The 15,147-nt window shown below is 37.1% G+C and overlaps 1 long non-coding RNA gene across 1 annotated transcript; it reads right to left on the bottom strand.

Moving 5' to 3' along the window:
- Positions 1-235: 235 nt before the first annotated feature.
- On the bottom strand, positions 236-2,197 carry LOC107589865 (uncharacterized). The gene is made up of 3 exons (XR_001609715.1): positions 2,032-2,197; positions 501-631; positions 236-381 (listed from the first exon to the last, which is right to left on the bottom strand). It is a non-coding gene; the product is annotated as an uncharacterized lncRNA (long non-coding RNA).
- Positions 2,198-15,147: the final 12,950 nt, after the last annotated feature.

Here is a 15,147-nt window from a genome sequence, read left to right as displayed (position 1 = left end):
ATTCCTTCAAATGGCAGAAGTTCTCTGGGTTTCGATGGTTTCTTTTCCTTCTTCTCCGGTAAGGACAGACAACATTAAAACAACAAACGCTGTCACCATTAAATGTGATATGATACATAAAAATAAATAGATAAATAAACATTACTAAAATAAAAAGATTGTGAGTTGCTCATATAAAAGTCCACCAAAAAATGATTCATTGGGAAATATGTTTTAAAGAGGTACTTACATTTACTGCTGGGCTTCTTTCGGTTCTGTAAATACAGCAGCAGATGTTCCACCTCCGCCAGCTTTGATGGATGAATTACTTTACACTCTTCCACCACCTTCCTGGCCAGGGCGGAAATATCAGTGCTGGCATTCAGACTCCTCAGCCGGATGCTAAACAACAAACACAGACACAAATGTGAAAAAAAAAAAAATCTATAAATAAATGTAACAATGGAGAATATAAATGTGTGAACATGCTGTATACAGGTTTACAGCTTATCTCTGCTTACATTTTCTGGCACTCTTTTTCTCCTCATGCCTGGCATTGCATGTCTCTCCTAAAATGGATGCTTCCACATCATAGTGCACCCCTAGAGCCTTTTCTGTTGGCTGCACATCTATATCACCAGTCCTACAGTTCCTAATAGACACAGGAGAGATCAAGATTGGATGTGACAGTGAGTTGCATTGAAGGGGTCATATGATGTTGCTAAAAAGAACATTATTTTGTGTATTTGGTGTAATGAAATGTGTTTATGCAGTTTAAAGTAAAAAAAACACATTATTTTCCACACACTGTACATTATTGTTTCTCCTCTATGCCCCGCCTTTTTGAAACGCGTCGATTTTTACAAAGCTCATTGGTCTGAAAAGCGAGGTGTGCTGTGATTGGCCAGCTATCCAGTGCGTTGTGATTGGTTGAATACCTCAAGTGTTTGACGGAAATGTTACGCTCCTCACATACTGTTGATGCCGTTCCCGGCCGGAGCGACGAGACATAAATATTAAAACCCATTACAAACGAGGCATTTGTTGCATCCAGTGGGGACATAATTACTGATTATAATGACTTATACTGTCTTTTTACGCGTTGCATTGCATTGCGCCGCGTAAACATAAACTCTGTCTGCATTTGTGATCAGAGAAATGACAAACAACAAGTGCTACTCTACACTGCTACAAACTTGTGTTTGAATCATCAGTGGCAAATCCTTTAAATGAAAACCTACTTACATGAGTCAGAACAGCACAGATCAGCTCTAGGCATGAAGAAGCGGATATCGTCCTCTTTTCGAAGACCAAACAAAGTAGTTTCGCTTTCACAACGAAGCACACAGCACCTTCACGACATGGCTGCAGCGTCAACAATACTAAAGCAAGACTAAAAGTTACGCCTTCTTTCTTTGCGTGAACATTTAGGTGGCGTTATGCAAATCTTCCCACATAGTGAGGTAGATATGTGGGGGCGTGTTAGAACGAGCAGTTTTAGGTAGGTGTGGCTGACTCTTAACTTTTATAAAGAATATCTCTTTGGATTTGAGACTTTAGTCTTTGCAACTTTACAGATCTTCTTTATGCACCAAGAGCTTGTAACACTCCAAAGAGAAAGGAAAAATTGAAATCGCATCATATGACCCCTTTAAACACTGGCAGTGTCTCAAACCCTACAGTGAGCTGCCAAACCTACACAGCATTTCTGGGCAACGCAAGAGCGTTCATCATAGGTGCAGATGACTAGGAAACCGCCCAAAAATATGACACAAATGTCTAGATGAGCCGAGACACTGGTATCATAAGGGGATGGTTACAGTAGGCCACGCCCATCTGCAAGTGAAGCGGATGAATTTGACCCAGATTTACGTTACGACAATAGAAAATATAATAAAATAATTCGTCGAAAATAAAACCGGTGAGGGTAAACTCACAGATTATAATCTACACATGATATATGCAGTGCCTCTCCTTTAATAGATGGAAATAATCGACTCAACATAACGCTGTCATATTGTGATGTACATTTAAGCTAAATGTTAAACTTACCGTTGCAAATACTGCGATTCATCCGGCTGCATTTTATTCCGTTCATGTGAAAGCGCGAGACTTCGGTTTGGTTTGGTTAGCTGTTCAGACTGTTGACATGAATGCGAATCAAAGCATCTCTCATCCGCACCGCACTTCTCCACTGACCCGCTATCACATCTGATGAGTCGGCGAGGGACAGACGCCTGAGCTGAGCGCGCTCGCCATCTGGAGGACGGGAGTACACCGAATACTGCAAGTCCAAGGTTTGCAACAGCAGTGTCTCTTTTAAAAATGTATTTTTTCATAAATAATAATATAATGGTATAGTGTTTCCAGATTAATTGTTGGAATAAAAAGGCTGTCTCTAAAGAAGTTAATTATATGTTTTATCTTAGGCTACAACTCATCTTAAAATCGTACAACTTAATTACAACAGACAAGCATTTCTTCATATAGGGAATTCATATTTATTAGTTTGTTTGTTTATGCATTTTTGATAAGGTAAATAAGTGGTAAATAAACAACTTTGTCTAACATTGTTTTACAGTAAGTTAACCAACTTTTCCATAAGTCAACAAACATGCATTTCTTCATTAGGAATACATATACATACATATTTATTTATTGCTGTTTTTTTTATAAGATAATTAGATGGTAAATAAACAGCACAATGAATGCTAAGTGAACACCAATTGAGTGTGTTACGTTTTAAAAGACTGAGAGAATCCGTAATGTTTGGGAATAGTGAAAACAATGTCAACAGCATCGGTGGCCTACATATAGCGGTGTTACTAAACTCAGCAGACTATGGCACAGCACAGCGGATATACTCTCTTCATGAGTTCCCACGGATTCAGTCTAGTGACCTTTACCAGTTATACAATACTATAATGATCTACGCTGGCTCACACATGTGAGTCATAGCATTACCCGAAACCAGTTTACCATAATTAAATGATTTCATTTCTCATAATGAATCATCCAGTTGGATCCATGTACAGGTCAGCCCTTGAAAGCTGGCCAGCATTTTTAGGGATATTTCCAGGTTTAATATTTTTTTTTTAGATGAATCACAGTCAGGGCTATAAGCTTTTTATAAAGTATTTGAGTGATACTAATGTCTTCATGAAACAACAAACATTGAAACACAATGCTAGTCCTTGAAAACATGTCAGCTTTTTTTTTAGGAATAATTTCAGGTCAAATACTTAACTCGTGGGATACTTTTTTCCCCCCAGATGCCAGGGCAAAATATTCATTCATTCATTTGATAAGGTAAATAAATAGTAAATAAACATATTTGGCTAAAATAACCAAACAAACATAGTTTTACAGCAAGTTGAGCAAATGTTAATATTTCCATAAGACAACAGACAAACATTTAAAGCATATGTATAGGTTTAAAGTTGCACTCACATGGTACTTTTTTTTTCTTTAGATATATCACAGTCAAGGCTAAACTTTCATTAATTCATTAATTTATTTTTGTTTGTTTGTTGCATAATGTTAAAAAATGATGCATAACACTGTTTTACAGTAAGCTGAGCAAATGCTAATGCTTCAATAAGACAATGTCAAGGGATATTTTCAGGTTTACGTTGCACTCCTGTGGTACCTTTTTTTTCAGATGTTTATTCAGAACATTTATTTTTTGTCTTCCCATAAGACAAGAGACATTGAATCAGACACCGATGTCCCTTGAAAGCTGGCCAGTGGTTTAGGAATATTTTCAGGTGTAATGTTGCACTCATATAATACCTTTTCTCATTTACAGATTCAGGGCTCAACTTTTAATGATTTCACTGGCTTCTGTTTTGAGGATTCACTGTATATCATGCCAATAACACATCGAGTGCCCGCTCTGCTCACAGTCATTTGCTAAAGCACATTTTTGTCCCACCACGCAACACAATGCTTGTTTCCCCGGCCCACCCTGCAAACCACCCTCTGACACATTAGAGCTGTCTAGCACGCACTGCAGCAGTAACAGCAAAGTAAAACAGTAATCCAACTAATTTGAAACATTTCAGCGTGATTTACAGGCAAAGCTGTGAAATATGACTTTAATAATGGTAACAAATGGCTCCACTGCTGTCTGTCTGAGAATACGCAGAAGAGCTCAGGGGCTTACGAAAAAAGGCGGCCCATTTGGTATATTACTGGCAGCGCATTTGTTATCAATGAAATGTGAAAATGACTGTGGTGTGACTGTTATGGTTATTGCAGACTGAACTGTTGATGAAGTTGCTGTCCTGTGGTTCTGTTGTAACTGAGCTGAAGGTACTTTCATGTGTCAGACTGTGGGATGTGTGTGGTGCCAGTGGGCTGACTGGATTGGTGCTGCCCTACATTTACGAGCCAGCTTGTTTGTTTCACTACTTCATAACAGTGTGATTTTACTGTTGACAATTTGCGTCAATAAGGTATTTAGCTATATTTAGAGCTTTTACTGTTTTGACAGATTGAAAAAACATCAGGATACTGATCCCAAATGGAAACCATTTTTTATTAAAAAAAGAGCAACTTAATTATATCGGCTGAACTTGTTAAAATTGTGGCCAGAACATTGAGGGAACGTTTATCAAACTACTGTGTGACCTTCAGGGTCATTACACTCACTTCAGAAGTCATTCCACCTCAAAAGCTACTTGACACTCGTTCAGTCCTCTGGCTTCCCTCTCATGTTTTATGCACATGCCTTGTATGACCTGTAGGTGAGCAGCACGTCATGCATGTCTGACACCAATAATATGCATAAGGTAACAGAACAAAATGGGATCAAACACAGGAGCCCTCATACTACATCACCACACAAACCATTCATACACTGTACACTAAAATTGATTTATTGACATTTTAAATAAAACAAAAGGGCTTTTCATACTGCGCTTAACCCTGGGTCATTGTTGCTCTAAACTCTGCTTTTAACCCAGGGTAAAAGTATGTTTCACACTTAGAAGCAGAGTTAGTACCACTTTTTTACCCTGGGTTATTAAACTCTGCTCCAGGACAGAGTTAGCACTGCTTTTGCAGCAACCAAACAGTTGATGGTGGCCATTGACTTCCATAGTATTTTATACTCTTTGGTTGCCCACATTCTTCAAAATATCTTCTTTTGTGCTCAACAGCTGAAAGAAATTCATAGGTTTGGTACAACTTGAGGGTGAGCACATGATGACAGAAATTTCATTTTTGGGTGAACTATCCCATTTTTGGGTGAACACCCAGGATTATTGTTAACCCTAAGCAGTGAGAAACGTGAAGCAAGATAACCCAGGATTCAGTTTACCGAGGGTTTCGATTGACCCAGGGTTAACAATTTCAAGTGTGAAAAGCCAGGAAGTTTTTTTTAAGTACGTTTTACCTGAAAATACCCTTTCAGTTTTTCTACTCCAGTGTGTTTAATTCAGCGTGTCATTTCTTTGTAGTTGTTTATGAAATTTACTAGCAATTTCTGATTTCCAATTTTTTTTTTCAGTTTACTGTCATTTTAGAAAGTCTCTTTGCTTTTTATATTATAATAACTGTTGAAATGTAAGTCTTTGTAGGACACATTTCACTGTAACCTCCTGAGGCGGCTCCTTCTGAAAGCAATTAACTGAAGGACTGCTTAGCATGGAGGCTCCCCTTGAGTCTTATAAGCGCCTTGGCCAAGTCCATCATTAATCAGAAGAAAAAACATGGCCACTGATCATAGTTCCATGTGCAAACTTATGTTGGCGCTGATGTGGAATGAAGATGCGAAGACTTTCACAACGTGCGTCTGCTCCAGAAAGAGTTAAGGAATGTTGTTCATTGTCACATGACGTGGGAGAAGACGTCAATATTCAACACCCCCTCTCTGTCGGGCGCACATCTTGCCCGCAGATGTGGTGATACCACAAACACTTCAAAGTGCCTCCCCTCAGACCAACTGATATTCTGACGCCAACTGTAAATGTCCTGCACACGCAGAGTGGAAAATATGAAACCTTTTAAATGGCTCTGGAGGAACTCCTTCAGAAAAAGAAGCACTTCCATTGTGTCTTTGGAAAAGTTAGAACAAAGGAGTGTTCTCATTCTGAATTAGGCATCCGTTACAGAAAAATAACATTGGCTCTCTGTATTTTCAAGGATAAAAACTGGGCATGTAAGCTGTTATGTGATGTTTTGGATTTGGGGTACTTTTAAGTGTCAAATGCTTTTGTACCAACAATATTCTGTTCAATACCGTGTCTTTGAAAAATGTTTTTGAAAAGTCTCTTGTGCTCACCAAGACTGCATACAGTTATATTGAAAAATTACAATTTATTCTTTTGATGGCAAAGCTGAATTTTCAGCAGACATTACTCCAGTCTTCAGTGTGACATGATCCTTCAGAAATCATTCTAATATGCTGATTTTTACATTTATTATTATTATGAATGTTGAAAACAGTTGTGCTGCTTAATATTTTTGCAGAAATTGTGGATACATTTTAAAATGTTAAATTAATAGTTCAAAAAATATAAAATTTAATTGAAGTATAAATCTTTTGTAACATTATAAATGTCTTGATTGTCACTTTCACTCAAATCCTTGATGAATAAATGCATTGATTACAAAAATCTTACTGACCTTAAAGATTTGTTTAACAGTAGTGTATATCACATGGGTATACCAAATAAATGGTCAAAGGACATGAAGCAATGCTTAAAAATTTATGTTGAAGTTGATTAAAGATTTAAATAATAATTTTAATTAAATTAAATATTTAAAAGCAATTTTTAATTAATTTAATTATGTAAAATTAATTAAATTAAATTTACAACCAGCACTCTGATTTCCCCACCCCTAAATGTTTTATTTGTCACCTCAGCTTCAAGCAGTAAGCATGCAGGCAAGTACAATATTACCTCTTAAAAGGTCCTCATGGTAGAGACAGCAATATTTTGACCTCAGCCAGACAACAACAATTCAGAGGCCACAATAAGAGCAAGAGAAACCGCACCACACACCAACATAAGGAAGTTCAGCATATTCAGTTCATCTGAGTACCGAATGATGCATCAGTCTCTGTCATAGTCTAGACAGCCGTCATCTTCAATATATTCCAATGCTCAAGACTGCATAAAGCTGAGTATAAGAACTGTCATGATGCTTCAGATGGGAGTGCTATGAGACACTAAACTAGCACAGCTATAGACAGCTGTTTGATCTGAACTGCTTTACAATTCAATTCGATTTCTAAATAATGAACTAAACTGTGACTACACTCTTAAAAATAAAGGTGCTTCAAAAGGTTCTTCACAGCGATGCCATAGAAGAACCATTTTTGGTTCCACAAAGAACCACTCAGTCAAAGGTTCTTTAAAGAACCATCTTTTTCTCACCTTTTTATAATCTGAAGAACCTTTTTTCACCACAAAGAACCTTTTGTGAAACAGAAAGGTTCTTCAGATGTTAAAGGTTCTTTATGGAACTATTTAGACAAAAAGGTTCTTCTATGGCATCGTGAAGCACCTTTATTTTTAAGAGTGTATCTACCAGATCAACAGTAAACTGAAAACACGACAGTAAAACTAGCACATGTTCTTTTAATTTAACGTGTAGAGAAATTCACACCCGATCTTGTTGGGAGATCCAGCCATGATAGATGTAGAAGTTAATAGGGAGTGTGTTTAGAGTGAACGTTATGACACCCCTGAAGTGGCCTGCTGGTATTGTACTGGTTCACAGTTGACAGGCTAAGAGACTTCAGCTCCATATGGAACATATATCATTCAATCTTCCTAACTGCTGCTGCTGCACTTATTAAACTCACTTTAACACATGGCAAGTGGGCTTCACGCTGCAAGTCTCGCACACACTCTCACTATCTTACTCTTTGCGGTCAGCTCCATATATTTCACTGGCCCTGGCTACTGCAGGAGAATTTGATTAGTGTGAGATGCTGAGATCTGTCATCTTTTCAAGCTTAGCCATAAAGACGTTTTTCATTTCTCAGTAGACTTTACTAGCTGCATGCATGGTTGAAGGGACACACAACGCATGCAAACTCTAAACAGCCAGAAGTGTTTGTTGTCCTTTTGTTGTCCTTTTTTTCTGTTTCTCTCATGGTAGAACCACCTGTTTGTTTCTCACCACTCATTTTCCTTTCATTTAAAGTAGTTAACTTAAATATTCCCATTGTGTTTCAGTTGTTGAGGGCAATATAAATATATATATTTATATATATATAAATAAAAAAATATATATATAAATGTATAAAATATCATAAGTAAAATGGGACGGTATTGCACAGTAACTGATACACATATTTGTACACTACCATTCAAAGGTTTGTGGTTAGTACAATTTTAAAATGTACTAATAATAAATTGAGTTTTCTTAATTAAATTGCTTAATTAAATTAAGCATTAAATTGATCAAAAGTGACAATAAAGATATTTATAATGTTTCAAAGTATTTCTGTTTCAAATATATATATTTTTTACTAATATTCATCAAAGAATCCTGAAAAATGTATCACAGTTTCCACAAAAATATTAAGCAGAACTGATGTTTTCAACATCCGGATCATGTGACACTGAAGACTGGAGAAATGACTAATAATTAAAAAGGAATAAATTACATTTTATTCATAATTTACACATAATACATTAAAATAGAAAACAGTCCTTTTAAATTGTAAAAAAATATATCACAATATCATTGTTTTTATTGTATTTTTTTAAATAAAATGCAGCCTTGGTGAGCATAAGAGACTTCCTTCAAAAACATTTTTCAAAAATCATACCTCCCCCAAACTTTTGAGTGTAAAATATGACGTTATGTACAGTATTCATGGTGCATAGGAAACACCAAACCAAATGGCAAAAATATAGTATACAAAGCATTAGATTTTTACACAGTTATTCCAATAAATTAATTACTTTAAAAACACCAATCAATTGATTTGAACTGTATAGTATACACAAGCATTTTACTCTCTTGTTGAAGATATGCTACATTTTTTTATGCAAACCACTGTGATTTGCAATGTAATGATTTGCACTAACAAAACCAAAGATTTTTAATTGATATTTGGTTATGAAGAGAAACTACCTCAGAAATGGCCCTTCCTGCTTAATCAACAAAAGACAAAAGTAAGTTTTAGTTTGATGGCTTGGTACTCATTCACACCAAAAAAATAAAAATAAATAAATAAATTTGATGAATGTACCTGTCATAAAACAGAAGAATGCAACAAGGTAATCCAAACAACAGGTTTATTGCCGGTTTTGACAGATACATGTGAATAGCAGGTGAGTGATTGGTCAACAGAGCAATGCTGAGGTATTTCAGTGAATAACTGGTTTGGATCAACTTGAGTGGCAAGCCGGATCCGGAGGTTTGATGCAGATGAATATTGGACAGAAAAAGGTAAGTCCATGCAGGTAATTGGTCATAGTGTTCAGGTATAGGAACGACGAGACCAGACAACAGTGAACTGAGGTGGGCGGTTTATATAGTCTGTGCTGATTGGTGACAGTTGCACGTGATCAGAACTCTGACTGTGAACGAGTGGGCGGAGTGTACTGTAGGGGTCTTGTGCTGTGGGTGTTGTTGACTCTGTGACAGAACCCAAAAGGGTTAAAGGGACATTTCATGAACAAATATTGAGTTATTCATGAACCGGTTTGTGTCATAATTTAGTCACGGTCATCATATATCAACAGAACATGAAGAGTACAAATTAATGTCAGTCCGGGACACCTGTGGCTAGTGCAGAAATGCAGTGGTGTTTTATTTGGACCTATTTACAGCCCTCTGAAGCATGGTTTTTAAAAAAACATGCCATTTTATGAAATCTCGGTTTGGGTTAAATGACTCATTAATAGCTGCGGCCCATTTTCACAGTGCTTTTAACAGCCTAAACCACATCCTGTTCCGTGAATAAGCTGATGGAAATGTGCAAAACAGGATGCAGGACTTTCTACATATCTTATAAACAACAACAGACATTATGAATACTCTCATACCAAATACCTAACAACAACACCTCTGCTGTAATGTATTTTAAGCTACAGAAAATGTAACATTAGTGACAAATTGCCTTGGTGCATTTAGGTTGAACCCATGAGGCCGATATTAGATCAGGGTTCACGGGGGACAATAGTCTGTACCAGCTGCTTATTTTCTCATTATCATAAATGATACTCAAAAGAGCACATAAACTATTTTAAGCCCAGAGTGAAGGGGAGAAATGGGAAAAGTGCAGCCACACATAGTGGGTTGCTGTGTTTGCCAGTGCTCTCTCGCTGATGGCAATATTGAAGTAATCTCAACCAGATGTTCATTAATGGCTTTTTAAGAGATCTCAGGGAGCGAGGTGGAGAAGCAGCCCAGATCCACGCTCTGATCTTGAGCTCGCTTGCGCTGTGCCAAGGGCCCGGAGCTCCACAATAATACGCATCATCTGACAGCTCCGCTCCCTAGCAACCGGCCTGTTTACACGGACAACACTCACCACAGGGAGGCTATTTGCAGGCTTCCCTTGCAAAAACATATCTTTCTCTACAATTATGAAAAATGATATATGAAAAAAGCCATTAAGTCTGGAGTTTACTGTAAAATGCCAAAAAGACTGGGATTTTCTTCACTTCATGTGTCTTTTTATACACGGAACCTCATAAATAAGGCTAATGAATTTGATTTATCACTTATTTAACTCAAAAAAATAATAATTTTTTAGCACATTTTTATGGTTAAAGCCTAATTAAATTAAATACATTAATCAGCTAGACTTCATTAGTGTTGGGGATTTTTTTTCCAATGACACTTTCTGCAGGTTATATCATTCCACCAGTAGGTGGCGGCAAGTGTTTTATTGAGTTATTGACTTGTTCATTCAAACGATTCGTTCAAAACACTGATTCATTTAGGAACAAACATGTGGCTGGCTGTGTCCAAAATCACCCCATATACACTTAATTAAGCCACTTTTTGAGGGGACAGCCATTTTTGTCCGAAACCATAGTGGACATTATGGAGTGCACTCATTCAATCCCACATTGCACTGCAATAACAAGTGTGCAACCGATGTATATTCAATGGCTAGAGTATGTGAGGTTCATGCCAACTAAATTCCCACATCTTGCCAGAAGGTGGTGCCTGCAGCTGACTCATCCATCCATCCATCCATCCATCCATTTTCCAAACCGCTGGTCCATTTCTTTTTATTTGATTATTAAACAGCTGGATTGTTATACATGCTAGTTTCAATGACAGAGTTCAAAATAAATATTTTCATTACTACCGGAGCTACTACTGATTATTAAACAGCAAGCTCAAACTATGCAAAAGTGTCAAACCCTGCATACTCAGTGTTCAAATTTGCTTACTCGTTTTCATTAACTCTTCAGCTGTACTATTTTAGTGTACTAATGTAGGGAATAGTGAATGAGGTTATATGAGGCGATTTCGAACACAGCATCTGTCTTTATGAGTCATTGAATCTTTCATTTAACCAATTAGTTTAAAAATGCTAATTCTTTCAGGAGCAAAACAAGTGGCTCGATTGCTGAATTTAGAACTGTGTACTAACATACTCCTCTAACTATGTCTGTTATAAAGTAAGTATTAGTAAGAGTAGTATGCAGTTCCAAATTCAGCAAATAAGTCATTCACTCATCCGATAAGTTCAAAAACACTGATTCACACTGACTAATCACTCAACATACCTTCAGAAAACACGTCACAGTATTGATGGGAGAAACACATTTTGAATCATACTTTGAATCATGAAAAAAGTATGTTCTATAATATAATATGAATGTGTGTACTACGAATGTAATATACACATACATTTGTCATGTGACCTACCAGTGTCAGTTGAGCAGTTTCATTGCTATTCACAAATCCTCTTTCATGGACTCATGGGATAGCAGAGTGTCCATCAGATGCGCACTTCAGAATCTTGTCAGAAATAGTAGTTTATCCAGGACTTTTTGCCTATTGTTTTATGAATACTGTGAATTCGAACATACTACTGTGATCACATACTGTTTTTCACCTACTATATGTTAGGGAATTATGCTGTTTTGGATGCAGCCTATGACTTAACAAAGCATTGTTTGCTGAAATCATGTGATTTGGCTAGTTTGATTACATGTTATGAACATAAACTAAAGATTCGTATATGTTTCTAATCTTTTAAAAGCAGCCATCAGTATGTGCAAAGGTTTCCTGCTTTTACTTTGCTTTGAACATTTTGCATTGGTGAAGCAAAAATACACATTTACGATAATAATGTCTCTAAAATGTTACTCGGTATTAATGCCTTTACTGAACTGCTGATTTGATGTTTTTTTACTGTTCTGAACTATAATCACTCAACATAGGTTTCTTCAGAATCTCAGAGCTTTGCACAGGTTTATGGGTTTTGCAGTGCCAGAGTTCACTTTATTTGCTCCTCATGTACACAGACTGCCAGCTTTAGTCTGGCGTTGTTGAGTCACTGGTTTTGATCAACAGAACACCATGTACTTCCTTTGTTCCCTAATACAAACCAAACATGAAAACAACTGCGCATTGTTGTGAGGGATGAGGTTTACATGCATTCCTAGTTAAATCTGGGCTTTTAAAAATGACTCCAATCTAAATTTAGACCTTTCTTAGATCTGCCCAGAATAAAATCCACCACTTTCCATTTTTCAACAAACAACACATGCAACCTCAGGCAAATAGCACATAATTGAACAACCAAATTGGACTATTAGCGTTGCATGATTCGGCTTGTTTGTGAATGACAGAGCTATATAAGAAACACGACAAGCAGTTGCAATCATTTCTAAAGTAATAAAGCTGCAGATCTTGAGAGTGCAGGTATTTCTCCTCCATCATTTTAACTATATTTGATGCTGCAGACATCCACGATGCTGCTTTGTTCGGCCCCACCAGGTCTGACAGGAGGCATTTATATCAGAGTGTTGTGTTTGACGCCAAACTTGAAATGATTTCCATCGTCTCTGCTGCCAGAGGCTGCTTCAGGCCCCCTTTTGTTCTCCTGGTTTGTAGTGGGCATTGCAACAATTACGCAACTGTAATGCTAATGGTGGGTTTATAATGGACGTTGTGCTGTTCCATCCAGACTTGGGATCCCAATAGTCTGAGATTACCTAGGCAAACCTCCGCACAGATGGGCAGTAGAGAAGTCCAATTGATAACAGATGTGAGCCCCCTGAAATACTGGCTTGGATACCACAGATATATAGGCCCTCAAGGCCATCACAATATTATTGATCAACTACAAAAGCGGCACATGTTGTCATAGGTCTAATAACACTTAATTATTCTAACTGCATAAAGAATCTTGTAAAAACAATGTTTTGAAAGCAAATTAATAGCAAGAGTGCGTTTTAATATTCGGTGCACATCAGGTGTGCCTATGTGACAAACTGGGTTGTGCATTTGTGAGGCCCAATCGTGTCTAATAAACATATGGGGAAGCATAATAAACCGGGGAGTATGCCTATGAACGTTTGTCCTAAAGCCCCTGAGGTGAGCCCCTACACTCAACTACCTCTGTAAACACCCCACAGCACACGTTCTCTCTCTTTCTCTCTATATGTGGCTGAAAGACTCAGTTGTAATCAGCCCATATCTGGGCAAGAGTTTATGTACTGGCCCGAAGGAGAACAAAAGGACATTTTGAGCTTAACTAAATAAATAACCCTGTCCTCCACTTTCTTAGACTACTGGATTTAGCCAGTATTTGCTTTTTCTGATACTTACACAAGGGGGTCGGCATTTTAATGATGTTAAAAAGGTGAGTCGAGCACAGGGATGTTGTTGTGGATGTTATATACTGCTTTTTCAGACAATTTCACGGTCAAAAAATGGCTGTTGTCTATTTTCGATAATGTAGTGATGTATGAAGCACAACTCAGAATGAAATCACTTTCAAACTTAGCAGCCTAAAATTTGACTTAAATACAATGTGAATTTTGTGCAAGTAAATCTTTTGCCCTCAGGGAAAATTCCCAGTCACTTGGATGCCTGTTGATATGACTGGATTTCGACAAACAATGGTAAATGCAACCGCACCTTAATGTGTGTAGAGGAAAAACAATGACATTAATGCTATTTAATTCTTCAAGTTAAATATCTCAAATGAAGCAAGGCTATATGAGCTATATGAGTACACTGTGTACTGTGAGGTTGTGTTGACATGTTCAGCATCACCCAGGACTAAACCAACTGTTGTTGACAGTATCTGAGTTCAGACCCCGCCATACTGTAGGCCTGAGGAAGTTTTCCTCAACCCCAGATGTTTAGTTGGTGCATGGTCCGACACATCAGCTGGAGTTACAACCACTGCTAAGCAGTTTCCACAGGACAGCGCGCCCTGTTTAAAGCAAATGGGAGGTGGCTCCAGACAAATTGGTGGAAAAGTTATATTCTGTGGTCACAACAGTGCTTATATTGCAAGTTGCCAAGCTCAGTGACTAGTTTGTAAATATAAGTGATCTTTGAAAGGAAAATTGCAGAAAAGACAATGATAATAATGATAATATTGTGCGATATCCTTTACTATTTTACTTTGTAAATATGTGTGCTGATATAGTACCCCAACATTTCACTGTTTATAACACTCCACTTGCCTATGTTTGTGTCTTTCAGAAAGATTGTCAGTCTGTATCAGTGGTGGGGATTTTTCAGTCACTTTTTCTGCAGATTATATTTATACACCAGTAGGTGGCGACAAACATTGGGGGTATATATATATTTCCTTGTACCTTTAAACACTTATTGTCTTATTAATAATGCATCACTGTATAAAGGTCTGCTTTTATTTGTGTACACTCACAATGAAAACAAAACATTGTGCTTTTGTAAAATAAAGAAAACAAAGGATGTCGCTATCTACCATTTGAGTTTCCTTTCTGTGAACAAATTAAGCGTGTCACACAAATGAACTGAAAATCAGCGTATATAGGCTACGTTTTTTCCCTTGTTTATCTGTAAACTAAATCAAATATATTTCAAGAATTTATTCCTTGTATGTATATATGTACTGCAGATTTTATATATATATAACATAATGTAATAATATTTAGTATTTTCACATCTAGGTGGAAAAATTTTTAATTTGTACTACTGTCTGTTCAAAATAAATGAAAAGAAACCGAG

Source organism: Sinocyclocheilus grahami, unplaced genomic scaffold, assembly GCF_001515645.1.
Source record: "Sinocyclocheilus grahami isolate Dianchi unplaced genomic scaffold, SAMN03320097.WGS_v1.1 scaffold121.1, whole genome shotgun sequence".
NCBI lineage: Eukaryota > Metazoa > Chordata > Actinopteri > Cypriniformes > Cyprinidae > Sinocyclocheilus > Sinocyclocheilus grahami.
Note: the sequence above shows the minus strand (reverse complement) of the source record. Positions and strands in the feature narration are given on the sequence as shown.